Source organism: Micromys minutus (assembly GCF_963924665.1).
Source record: "Micromys minutus genome assembly, chromosome: 17".
NCBI lineage: Eukaryota > Metazoa > Chordata > Mammalia > Rodentia > Muridae > Micromys > Micromys minutus.
In genome coordinates this window covers 52,554,173-52,568,125 of record NC_137952.1, presented here as the reverse complement: position 1 = coordinate 52,568,125, position 13,953 = coordinate 52,554,173, and positions in this window count along the sequence as shown.

Sequence of the window (13,953 nt, the reverse complement as noted above, 5' to 3'; positions counted from 1 at the left end):
TCCATTCTCAGTTCATTGGTTGGCTGTGAGCATCTGCCTCTGTATTTGTCACGTTCTGGCAGAGCCTCTCTGGAGACAGATATATCCTGTTAAGGCTCCATGCCCCAGTGTAGGGGAATGTCAGGGTAAGAGACAGGAGGGGTAGGTGGGGAGGAGCACCCTAATAGAAGCAGGGGCAGAGGGGATGGGATAGAAGGTTTCTGAGGGGGAAACTGGGAAAGAGGATAACATCTGAAATGTAAATTTTAAAAAATCCCATTAAAAAAAGGCAAAAAAGAAAAAAAGAAGAAGAAAGGAAAAGAAAAAAAGAAAAGAAATGCAAATCAAAAAATCAAACTAGCCAGAGTACTTGAGGATGTTGCCCACGGCACAACAATATACTGGCCTCATATTACTGTGCCAACACACTGGGGACAATTAACTTTAAAAGATGAAAGGTTTACTTTTGCTCACAGCACTCTAGTCATACACAGGGATGGGTAAAACCTTTGCTTTAGGTCTCTGAGGAACGGTAGCATCATGGTGGAGTGCATGGCAGAATCAATTGCCTATGCCATTGAACAGAAAAGCCCTTCAAAGGGCAGGTCCCAGTGAAGTCTTTCTCCTAGGCTCCACCCAAAGGTTTCATTACTTCCCAAGTAATCTTAGAGGCCAAACCATTCATGAATGCCTTTGGTAGATATGAAGCACTCAAATCATAGTAAAGAGTCTTAGCAAGACCCACATAATCTTGATGATGAGCATGGAGACCACCCCAGGGACATGCTTTACCACACAAGCCCATCTGAAACCTCTAAGCACACACACACACACACACACACACACACACACACACACACACACACACTCCAGAGTCATTAGAGGTTAAATTATCTTATTATTTTATATGAGTGGATGCTTTGCTTTCATGGATGTATGTGTATCATGTGTGTCACTGGTATCCTTGGAGGCTACAAGAGGAAGCTTGTCCCCTGAAACTGGAGTTACAATGATTGTGAGCCACCATGCAAGAGCTAGGTAGGAATAGACCTTGTGTTCTTTAGAAGAGCGGATGTGCTCTTACCTGCTGAGTCATTTCTCAGGCCTCATTAAACAAATTAACAAAACAAAAAGGAAGCAGAGGAGAAAGGAAAGGAGGAAATGGAGGGAAGAAGGAAGGAAAGAAGAGGGAAAGAGGAAGAAAGCAAAGGGGGGACTTAGATGACCACCGTAACTCCCCAACAGAAGTACTTGGTCCTTAGGGGAGCTTCCAGTTGCCACAGAAGGGAAAAGGGACCTTTGTAAATAGAAGCTCTGCTAAAAACATAGAGACAGAAAATGTTCCCAAAGCCCCTTTCCAGGAGACCCACTCAGCAAAGCCAGCAGGATTCCAGACCCCCCACGAAGCGCCAGAGCAATTACCTTGGATTAAAGGGGCTCAGGAGTGCTTTCCTTGGCACTGTTTTCCAAACCCAGAGGGCTTCTGAAATCATTATTTGGTAATAATTCCAAAAGCTCTGAAACTGGTAACATTTGTGCAAACTAGGGAGGAGAAACAGGAGACCATGACAAGGAATAATGCATGAGCTTTTGCACAGGACAAAGTTTGAGTTGGGGTTTGTTTTCATTTCAGAGACAGGTATGGAACCTCAAGGAGAGGGCTCCACCTTAGCTCTTGGGTAATTTCAGAGCCAGGTGCATGGAGGAAGGTTTGGTGAATTCAGAGACTGGGTGAATGACAGCTCAAAGTAGCCTGGATACATCTGTTAACATCACTGGGTTGTGCTTCATGCATTTCAGAAAGACTGTTCAGTTAAAAGAAGGGCTGACAGGTGCTCAGGGGATGCCAGTTTAACCACATGAAAGACGGACAAGGCTGAGTACTATGATGCTGGTTAGTTAAGCATGGCCAATTCTTTTACATGGGATAGTCTCTCACGTGTATTTTATAAGGCAAAAATGAGATGATCAAATAAATGTCTAAGGAAGGATCTGGAAGGGTTGGGAGAGTGGTGCATCATTCCTAAATATTTTATGTTCCACAAGGAGATTGCAAGTCACTTATTTACTAAAAATGTTACCTGTCATCTTACTTCTGTTGAAATCAGGACCACACACAAGGTTTTCTGACACAGCCCAGCCTGTAGGCGGTGCAGCACACCATAGGGCTAGTCAGAGGTGGAGACACAGTAATTCCCAGTCGGTGCTGATTGCTTCAGTAATCCAGGGATCTGGTTCGGATTTTAGCAGAATTTTCTTACATGATGGGTTGTAGCTTCAAAGTCCAAACCCTACATTCTTGGGCTACAGGATTTTGCTTAAAATTTCCTCTGATCTAAGCTATAAAATAAAAAAAAACCTTTTTTTTTGCAAAAAAATTTTTTGCAGATTTGGTCCAGCAATACAGACATTTATTGTTCTTGTCTGGAACTGAAAGTTGAAATGGTTTTGTTTTATTCAAGTGCCTTGGAACACAGACATTACTCTCTGGGGCCCTCTGGTGGACAATTGTAGGCATGTTCACTGCATTCTGAAACACTATCTGAATGGAAGAAACCCATGGAGCTCTGATATTGGGCTAAAGGGAAGACCTTAAGAAGTTGGTGTCAGTGCTCTTGGCTGAAATGAGATTTAAAACACGCATTTTCAGGCACAATGCGTGTAAGGCCAAATACATGATACTCTCACAGTCCAAACTGGCTGCCTCCTCCTCCTCCTTCTCCTTTTTTAAATAAATGATGTTCAGAGAGGCTGGAAAAGGGTATCGGGTGTCCTGGTAGTGGAGTTAAGTTAGGAGTGGTGCTGAGAAGAACTAGGGTCCTCTGGAAGCGCAGTAAATGCTCGTCACTGTTGAGCCTTCTCTCCAGCCTGTATGGCCGTGTTCTAAACTGTGGATCATACAGCCTGTTCACATTGTCTGTCATGGCTACATGGGCAGCTTTTACCTGAAACACCTCTACAAATGAAGCTGAGTTAAACACGACATTTGCCCCATTCTGTGCAATTCCCTCTTTCGAGCAATGGCAGAAGGTGCCAACTTGTGTTTTGTGAACTCTTTGGAAGATAGTCCAAGTTTGCTTGTAATCAGGGGTTGGAAAAAGAACCAGAGAGCAAGCCCTTTAGGTGAATAAACTAAGAAAATTCTGGAACACTAATCTAAACACTTCTGATTTGTTTTGATCTCTGTCCTGGGTTGTGATCTTTGCCACATATTAGAGTGTAAGGTTTGTGACTCCATTGCACTGTAAACTGGGAAATTCTTTGGTTTTCAATATAGCCTGTGCTCACACCAGACAAAGAAGAGTTTTATCTTTTTATATTCCAGAGAGTTGTCTCCTGGATCCCAAATGAGGTCACCCAACTGAATGCATGGTCATGAAAGAAAATGGCTGCTATAGAAGGTTTCTGGAAGTTCAATGACCTAAAACTAATTTAAAATAAAGCACATAAAGGATCAGAGGCATGTTGACATCACTTGCTAGTAGCCTCACCACAGCCTTGGTGATGAATACACTCAATTCCGCTCAACACTAATGAAAGAAGCCTGAGGCACGCAGGAGAGATAGATGTAAACCATTATATGTCATGAACTGAAAAACAAAGATCTTATAAATGCTTTCCAGCATGCTCAACATATAAGTATGAGGTTAGTGTAGCTCTGAAGTGTTAGAATGCTTCATGCTTTAGCATTACTTGTTCAAGTTGCTGACTTGGGTTTCACATTATCAAAGCAGTTTGCCTTGAAATTTCCAATGATTTCTGAAATATCGACTTTAAACATATTTCTGCGATTCTCTAAGAGGTGCTTTCAACATTAAGATTATAAAATCAAAACTTCTACCAACTGAAAGATGTTGAAGATGTTCTGGCTCTTGTGGTCATAAACATTTAGCTGAATGTTGCATCTGTGTAATGCTGCACAAATTATGTGCAGACTTGCTTTAATTTAAAGAAATGGTTAGTTAACATTGTGTGTTAACATCAAAATATTGTTTTAAAATAAAATTATTTATAATTTACTATCAGAAATGTTTGATTTGTATACCTATTTTATAAACCCATACACCCAGGGTCCTGTAAAGAGTTTCAAGTAAAGAGCAGTGTCTAGCAGAAAATGTTTAAGAGAACCTGATTTAGCAAGACCCATTCTGGACACCTTTTAAATTTTAAACCTCAAGCATATGAAAATATCATCTTTCATTTACCATTTCACCTAACTGAAGATTTCTCTAACTTTAGTGAGGACTGACTTCATATTGACTTGTAAAAACAGAGTGTGTTCATGCTTTAAATGATCCATATTAAAGTATCATGCAGCAAAGTGGATCATTTGACAAATGTTGACAAATATTTCTTCCTAGAGCAAGCATCATGTCTGAGGGGGTACAACATTCCCATCGCCCTTCAGATAAACCTACCTAAGAACTCATAGGATAGCCAGCATGTGTGAAAGGTGGCTAGATGCCCTTTGGTGTGGTGATGATGATTTCATGTGAATAGAAATTTCCTTAATCCCTAGAAGCTCAGAGTTGTGTAGCAACCATCTAAGAAAATCATTAATTCTACCTACTCAAAAACATGTCAAATTGCTGCAGATGGGGTAGAGTCATCCTTATAAACAAAGTTGATTCTGATGCTCATATTTTTCCCAAACCTCTCAAGTTCTTAACTGACCCGATCAGACCTAGAAAACTTAAATTTCCTACAGCTCACAGGTTTTTGTTTTAAGAATAGTATTTTTGAGAGAGCAAGATTGAAGGAAGAGAGATAGAGAGAGGGGAGAGGGAGAGAGAGAGAGAGAGAGAGAGAGAGAGAGAGAGAGAGAGAGAGAGAGAGAGACAGACAGACAGACAGACAGAGCCACAGTAGACCTGGTTGAGCTGAGTAATTTCATCCACTAAGCTGAGCTTCTAGATCAATGGTCCTCTCCTTTCTAATGCTGGTTCTTTATGGTTCAGTTCCTTATGTTGTGATGACCCTCAACCATGAAATTATTTACATAGTTACTCCTCAACTGTAATTTCATTACTGTTAAAATCATAATATAAAATTTTTGGGATATACACATTTTCCAAGGCAGTCCAATTCCACAGCTTGGGAAAGCGGTTCTGGATCCATTTGGCCTTCCTGTTAGTCTCTGCCTTCTTGACACATTCTACTCCAGAAAATCAAGGTGCTCAGTACTAATTCTTCCTCTGTCTTACAACTTTCACACACCCGCTGTGGGGGCCCTTTCTGATGTAAACTTTCACCCGTTTCTACTTTCCAAAGTCTTACCTACAAGTTGCAGCTCCATTTAAGTCAACTTCATCTACTATGTGGAGTTGGAGGTTCCTTTTTCCTGTACTTCTTAAGCTCTTATGTGCAGAGGCCATTAGTTCACACCCAGTGTAACTGGGTCCTGAGAGGCTTATGACATCTCATCTCATGGAACCTTGGGTCTACAGTGCAATTCACCCTCAAGTAATCCCTATGATTCACTGTGGCTTAAACCTTCAGGGTTGTTCTCTCATCTTCCATAGGAAGAGATGTATGCCCAGAAAGTGGAAGGTCAAATGGCCGTACTTGCTGAGGCAGAAGTGGAAGCCTGGGCTCCAGCTCACTAAGTTCCATCTCTACCACACAAGCTTGCCAGTTTCAGGGACGAGTAAAAAATAAATGGTGGAATTGTATTCAGAGATTACAGAGAGACATGGAGTATACAGAGCATTATAAAATTTCTAAGACCTTCATAGACTGTGAAATAATAATGGCAAAATGACAGTTCAATATCACCAACACTGGAGATGATATATGGGCCATCATTCTGAAATCTAAGCACTGATTAGAAAAAAACACAGCAATGATGCAGTACACTTCATGGAGACCTTATTTTTAGTTCCCACCAGAGTGAACTCTCAGGGATGATCATAGCATTTGCTAAAGGCCCTTAGACCAGCTTTCCTCAACATACAGGTCAGGACTCCTTTGGGACCACATATAAAATATCCTTCATAGCAGATACTTACATTAAGATTCATAGCAAGAGCAAAATTACAGTTATGGAGTATCAATGAAATGACTTTATGGTTGGGGGTCAGCACTACATGCGGAATTGCATTAAAGGGTCATAGCATTAGGAAGGTTGAGCACCACTTACACTGATAAATCCTGTCTCCCTGCCATGCTTCCTACACCCTAATGTACTTGCCTTATTCAGATTTACTGCAGCCTTGTTGGGGAGATCCCCAGCCAAAGGTAAGTCACATAAATTTACCAGTTTATATGCAGAGTGAGAAACATCTGTAAGTTTGACTGGATAGTGTATAGGTTGGGTATTACATAGAATCATCCAAACATGATTAATACTGTACAATTAAAGAGGCTCCATCCCCTCTGCACTGTGGTCTAGAGGAAGAAACAAAGAGTTTACTCACCCTTACAAATTAGATATGTATGCACAATACCTTCATCTGTTCATTCACATATGTATTCAGCATTAGCTCATTAAATATTTATTGATAATGTAGAAGAATTCTATCAGTAATACTTTGTTATATTGTTTACAAACATACATTGGTTATTTATTACCACACTACCAAATGTTACCAAGATAAGTTCAAGATACCACAGGGACAGGTAACTGGGAGACCTGACCTAGGACGGAATCATAGAAAGATGTCTGGAAGGGGAGGTTTGCAATAAACTGGAAGATGAAGGAGGCTACATGGATGAGAACAACTGAATGATCCGTGGATATGTGGGATCCAATTCCTGAAGAAACCTGGAGCCTTCTACTTTCATGTACAGAGCTGACTTCTGGGTGCAGCAAGTGAAATAGGCTTTGAGTTAAGAAGTCAGGAGAGGTCTGAGAGTCTGCATCCTCGCACTGTTGATCTGCCACAGCACTGCAGGACCCAAACCAGCATGTGAATCTCAAGAAGGGAGGGATAAAGACTTGTAGTCCATGAAGAAATTGTAATGTTGCTTACTAGGTCAGCAGGAAGGCCCAGAAGAGCCTCATGGTATAGCTAAGTCCTGGCTGTGCTCAGAGACTCAGAGAAGAATCAAAGTGTACTATGCAGGCCGAGAGCTGACGTGAGTGATGGCTTTAATGCTCATTGACACATTTATGAAGAAAGAATTCTCACCAATTTATGGACAGGAAGATAGATCTAGTATCTCAGTCCTAAGAGGGGAATGGATTAAGGAACCAGCTACCTTGATTCAAAAACTCCAGTTCCCTTTTTACTTTCCCAAAGCTGCCAACCCTAAGAGAAAGGGAGGCCAAAGCATAAGGAAAGGAGGGAGTTGTAGATGAAGTGGGAGAAGGAAAAGACAGGTAGAGCTCTGTGCACGAGGAACAAGAGATTCAGAGAGCATGACTGGCTCTTGGAATATGTCACATCTAGCTATGCAAAGGGCCAGGGATGCTGAGCCACTGAGATGTGGCCTTAATGGCTGATAAATATCTTTTAGAATATCACTCAGATATACAGCCCAGCTATATTCATTGATTTTCTCACTGTTGCAACCAAATACATGACAGAGTAACTCAAGGAAAGAGAGTTTTATTTTAGCTCATAGTTCAAAGGAGACATTCCATCATGGTCGGGAAGGCATGGTAGCTGATGTGGCTTAGTTCACTATGCCAGGATCTTGCTGCTGGTCACACAGCAGAGAAAGAAAGGAAGCAAAAAGAGTTAGACTGAAATGGGGGACTGGGTGCTATTTAAAGGCTAACCCCTTATAGTGTGTGTCTGCCAGTTAGACTTCACTTCCTGAAGGTTCTACAACCACCCAAAATAGGACCACCTGGAATCAACTGTTCAAACATATGGCTCCTTGGGTGACATTTCAGAACCAAAAGCATGGTACCACCCTCCTCTCTCCTGTGTGCATCTCCTTTCTCAGCTGCCCCTTGATTCCATGGGCGGTTAAAGACCCATTGCTAAGCTTTAGCAACATCACTCCTCATATTTTCTACTACACAATAGTATTGAGATCTCCATTGTTCCTACAGTGTTGCATACAAATTTATTGTTCTACAAAAGTGAGAGCTCCTTAATAGTGTTTAGCACAGGACAACACATTTATGTCCAGGCTGTCTGGAACTCACCATCTTCTTGCCTCAGCCTCCAAGTGTTTGAATTAGAAGTCTGCACCATGGTTCCAAAGCACAGTGTGTTTTATACATATATTCATTTAAGTAGTATCCTGGCTTCCAGACACAAGTCTGAGCCCCACTGCCATCAGTTGGTAGCTGTATGATGCTGAAAAAATTTTCTAGCTTCTTTCAGTTTTCTCTCCATGAAAATAAAAGAAATTATTTCCTGGTCTCTGGGTGACTACTCTTCGAATGATTATTGCCAAACTATCAAAAAAAAAAAAAAAAAAAAAAAAAAAAAAAAAAAAAAAAAAAAAGAAAGAAAGAAAGAAAAAGAAAATTAAACAATGCTGATACCAAGTCACCTAAAACTTCATGACACTAAGTGTTAAAATAAGACTTACTAAGTTTTATTTCACATGGATGAGTGTTTGCATAGATGTGTGTGTGCCATATGCACACTTGGTACCCAAGGAGGCAGAAGGAAGCACCGGACTCCCTAGAACTGGAGTTATTTATGACTGTTAGCTGCCACGTGGGTTCTGTGAAGAGCACTTGGGTCCTCCATAAGAATACAAGCACTTTAACTGCTAAGCCATTGCTCCAGCTCCACTAACTGTAGTCTTAATGATAGTTAAATTATATACTTCAACTTCTTCTACTGGAGGAGAGAGAAGCTCAGTTTAGATTTACGTGAGCAGAAAGTGCTGTCTGTTAAGTCACATACATAGGAAAATGGACACAGAAGGATCCAGAAGCTCACAGAAGCCTGTCTCTTCCCATCCTTTGCCTCTGATCAGCCCTGTCCACTTCCCTGGGCAGAGATCTCACATGGTTAGAGAAAGGCAGAGTCTTGATCCCCACAAGGCAACCCACAAGACCAAATGACTTTTGAGAAATTCTCTTCATGTTGAGCTGCCAACTGCTAACACTTGGGAGGTGAGTCAATCATATTCAAGCCACGAGTATCTGCTAAAGACTAAAGGGGGTCCTGTTGCTAGAAGAGAGAATAATGGCTGGGCAATGTCACACTGGAACCCAAGCTACACAAGTACACTAAAAAGGGAATTACCACAAGCAAATTCATTTGTATATTGTGTTATCATTATACAGTAGGCACTGCCCCACTGCTAAGCAATCCTCTCTAAATGTTGTTCTAGCCTTTTATTTTCTTCTTTTTTAGTGTGAACACTAGCACAGAGGATGAAATATTTCTGAGCTCAGCGAGTTGCCATGTGATCCATAGCCTTGGATGTTGTGTAAATGTTGTACTACAATGGTCTGGTGAACATAGATCCATTGACTAAGCTCTTTGCCCTAGATCCTCTGAGTTCTTTTGCCTCGTTTTGGAGATGCTGGCCTTTTAGTAACTCCCTTCTACCCACGAAATTTGGAAATCCAGTGTAACAGTGTCATACATCCCAAAGCAGAAACAGGAAACACAAAGATTCCAAATATGATCATAAATAACTAGCACTAATGACATCTTTTGTTAGCATTCAATGCATTTAGGAGATGTTTTCCAAATGTTAAGTAGTCTATGGCTTAGGATGTAGCTCAGCCTGTGCACTGCTCAGCCAGCATACAGGAAGCCCTGGGTTCAATCTTCATCACCACATAAACCAGAGGTAGTGCTACAAGTCTGCAATCCCAGCATTTTGAGGGTAGAGGCAGGAAAATCAGAAGCTCAAGGTCATCCTTCAGCACATAAAGAGAGTTGAGGCCATTCTGATCTATATAACTCTTTTTTAAAGAAGTATTTTATTTATTTGCATCCCAAATGTTGCCCACTCCCAACAAAACAAGAAGACCAAATGTTAAAATACCCTTAACAATTGTTTAACACACATCAACAAATTCTTTCTTAGCAAAGAAAAGTGTCTGATCACAGGACAATCTGAGAACATAGGTGAGTGTCCACTGCACTGTCCACCTGCCCTGTGTGTCCTCGGCCTGGGGGAAGCTTAGGCTTAGGTCAGTTTTGAACTGCTGAACTGAAAATTCTCTCTTTATTATTCAAGAATATGCTGTAAAATTGAAGCAAAAATGCCATGGCACTGTAAGCAGCCACTCAGTCCGCGTTCGCCAAGCCTCTCCTTGCACATAAAGCTTCGCTTAAGTTAGAGCACCCACCAAGCGTTCCACACTGGGTCCACCATCCACTGGCTCTTCCTCCTATTGTTTCAACAGCTTCAGCTTTAACTGCAGGTCAGCATTCTGGAATCTTAAAGGGCAAAGTTCCCCCCTGCCACCCCCCCCCCCCGCTGTTACTTTCAACAGTTTGGAGATTATTAGGTTAAATTAAAAAACAAAAGAGCTAAGCTGTGCCATTGATATTTTGTTTTCCCTTGGGGACTTGGGGGTTGGGGGTATGCAGTTGACTTGGCTCAGTCCTGACAAGTTAATGAAAGTCATTCTAATTTTTATTTAAGAAAAAGCAATTTTCATAAACGATGTATCACTAATGGACCATGATCATGCAAAGCCCCACAGCAAATGACTCTTAATCCAGTTCTCTATGCCGCCTTACCTGAGGGAAATAATACCCACCCTTTCCCGGGCTGGCACTCTGTTCACAGGGACTGCTTCAATATATATTAATCCCACCATTTATCTTTGTCAACTGAGAACAAAAATAATTTGTGGAAGAGTAAACAGAAGCACATAGAGGAAGGGAGCCCGGCATTATTAAACAGCGGAAAGCAGGTGCTGGCAAAGCCCAGCTTATTTTTATTGCAGAACGTGAGTAATTCTCCTTCTGCATCCGTGCATAGTAAATATGGAGAGGGAAAAACCTCATATTTTACAGGAAACTGAAATGGCTGTGGCCAAGGAACATGGGCAGGTGCTGGCATTGTGGCTTGCTTTAAAAAAGAAAAAGAAAAAAAAAAGAAAAGACCTGTGGCCTCTAAAGAGCAGGAGGAAAAACAGAAGAGGATGAGCTAGAGAAAACACACACTTGTTTGAGGAACATGAGATAGGGGCTAGGGAGAGGGCTCAGAGGGTAGAGAACTTCCTGAGCAAGCGTGAGAGCCTAAGTTCAAATCCCCAGAATCTATGTAAAAGCTGGGCATAACAGCACTCTTCTGTAACATCAGGGCTGGGATACAGAGACAGGACATCCAGCTTATCCAATATGGTAAGCTCTAGGATCAATGAGAGTTACGCTCTCAAAAGTGGAGCATAATTCCTTATGCCAGCCTCTGGGCTTCCAGGTGACTATGCAAAAGCAGGCACATGTGCACAACCCCCTATTCCAAAGCACACACACGCGCGCGCACACACACACACACACACACACACACACACACACACATGCACACGTATTTCTGTTGTTCACTTTAGGGCCACTTTTTCTCTCTGCCACCAGCTCTCATTCCCACGGCATTTTGATTGTTTACCTTCTGTCACTGGCTTTCACTTTTCAGCCTGCATCTCCTAGCAGGGACTGAAAGAGTTAGGCACTGCAGAAGAGGAAAATCCCAGCACTTGGGAGGTGGAGGCAGGAGGGTTGTAAGTTTGAAGCTGTTCCAGACTACAAAGAGAGATATTATCTCTAAAAGAAAAGAAAGGGAACAAAGGAGTAAATTTACTTTGGTGTTTAGCTCCTGAGAATTTAGTCTGTGGTCACTTGGTTATGTTGTTCTGTGGCCAGTGAAGCAGTCATCATGTGGGAATTGCATTATGGAAACTGCACTGTTTGCATCATGCATCCTGATGACTAGAGAGAGAGAGGATAGGGGACTAAGCCAGAAATGGTAGGTGCCTTGTCTTTAATTCTAACACTCAAGAGAAACAGGCAGACAAGCAGATGTCTGCACATTCAAAGCTAGAGTCTAATCTACATTGCAAGTTCCAGGCGAGCCAGTGCTACATAGTTGAAGATCTAACCTTTCAACTTCCTGCTCTGGGTGGCTACTGCCATGTCTTCTCAGTCACTATAGACTTTCCCTCTGAATCAATCAATCAATCAATCAACTGATTAATCAATCAGAAATAAATCAATTGGAAATAAAAGAAAGAGAAGAGGAAAAATAGAGGATTCTTTTTTATTGGATATATTTTATTTACATTTCAAATGTTATCCCCTTTCCTGGATTCCCCTCCATATTCCCTATCCCATCTCCCCTCCTTCTGCTTCTATGAAGGTGTTCACCCACCCCCCAACTCCTTTCTACCTCCTTGCCCTGACATTTACCTACACGGGAGCATCGGGCCTTGGTAGGACCAAGGGTTTCTCTTCTCATTAATGCCCAACAAGGACATCCTATGCTACATATGCAGGTGGAGCCATGGGTTTGTCCATTTGTACTCCTTGGATAGTGGTTTAGTACCTGGGAGATCTGGTTGGTTGGTATTGTTGTTCTTAGGGGTTGCAAATCCTTTCAGCTCCTTCAATCCTTTTTCTAACTCATCTATTAAGGACCCCATTCTCGATTCTATGGTTAGCTGCAAGCATCTGCCTCTGTATTTGTCATGATTTGTTAGAGCTTCTCAGAGGACAGCTAAATCAGGCTCCTGTCAGCATGCACTTCTTGGCATCAGCAATACTGTCTGGGTTTGGTGGCTGTATATGGGCTGAATCCCTAGGTAGGGCAGTCTCTGGATGGCCTTTCCTTCAGTCTCTACTCCAAACTTTGTCTCCATATTTTCTCCTGAAAATATTTTTGTTCCCCCTTCTAAGAAGGACTGAAGCATCCACACTTTGGTCATCCTTCTTCTTGAGCTTCATGTAGTCTGTAAATTGTATCTTGGGTATTCCAAGCTTTTGGGTTAATGTCCACTTATCAGTGAGTGCATAACATGGGTGGTTTTTGTTTGTTTGTTTGTTTGTTTTGTGATTGGGTTACCTCACTCAGGATGACATTTTCTAGATCCATCCATTTGCCTGAATTTCTTGAACTTATTGTTTTTAATAGCTGAGTAGTGCTCCATTGTGTATATGTACCTCATTTTCTGTATCCATTCCTCTGTTGAAGGACATCTGCATTCTTTCCAGCTTCTGGCTATTATCGATAAAGCTTCTATAAACATAGTGGAATGTGTATCCTTGTTCTATGTTAGAGTGGTATAGCTGGATCCTTAGATAGTACTATGTCCAATCTTCTGAGGAACTTTCTGAGACTGACTTCCAGAGTGGTTGTACCAGCTTGCAATCCTATCAACAATAAAGGAGTGTTTCTCTTTCTCCTATTCCTCACCAGTATCTGCTGTCACCTGAGTTTTTGATCTTAGCCATTCTGATTGGTACGAGGTAGAATGTCGGGGTTGTTCTGATCTGCATTTCCTGATGGCTAGGGATGTTGAGCATTTCTTTGGGTGCTTCTCAGCGATTTGATATTCCTCAGTTGAGAGAGATTTCTTTATTTAGTTCTGTACCCCATTTTTAATTGGGCTATTTGATTCTCAAGAAGGAGTCTAACTTCTTAAGTTCTTTATATATATTGGATATTAGCAAAGATGGAGGACTGGCAAAGATCTTTTTCTAATCTGTTGGTTACTGTTTTGTCCTAATGACAGTGTCCTTTGCCTTACAGAAACTTTGAAATTTTATGAGATCACATTTGTCACTTCTTGATCATAGAGCATAAGCCATTGGTGTTCTGTTCAGGAAGTTTTTCCCTGTGCCCATGTGTTCGAGGCTCTTCTCCATTTTCTCTTCTATCTGGTTTCAGTTTATCTGGTTGTATGTAGAGATCTTTCATCCACCTGAACTTGAGCTTTGTACAAGGCAATAAGAATGGATAGATTTGCATTCTTCTACATGCTGTCAGTTGGACCAGCACCATTTGTTGGAAATGCCATCTTTTTTCTACTGGATGGTTTTAGCTCTTTTGTCAAAGATCAAGTAACCATAGGTGTGTGGGTTCATTTTTGGATCTTCAATT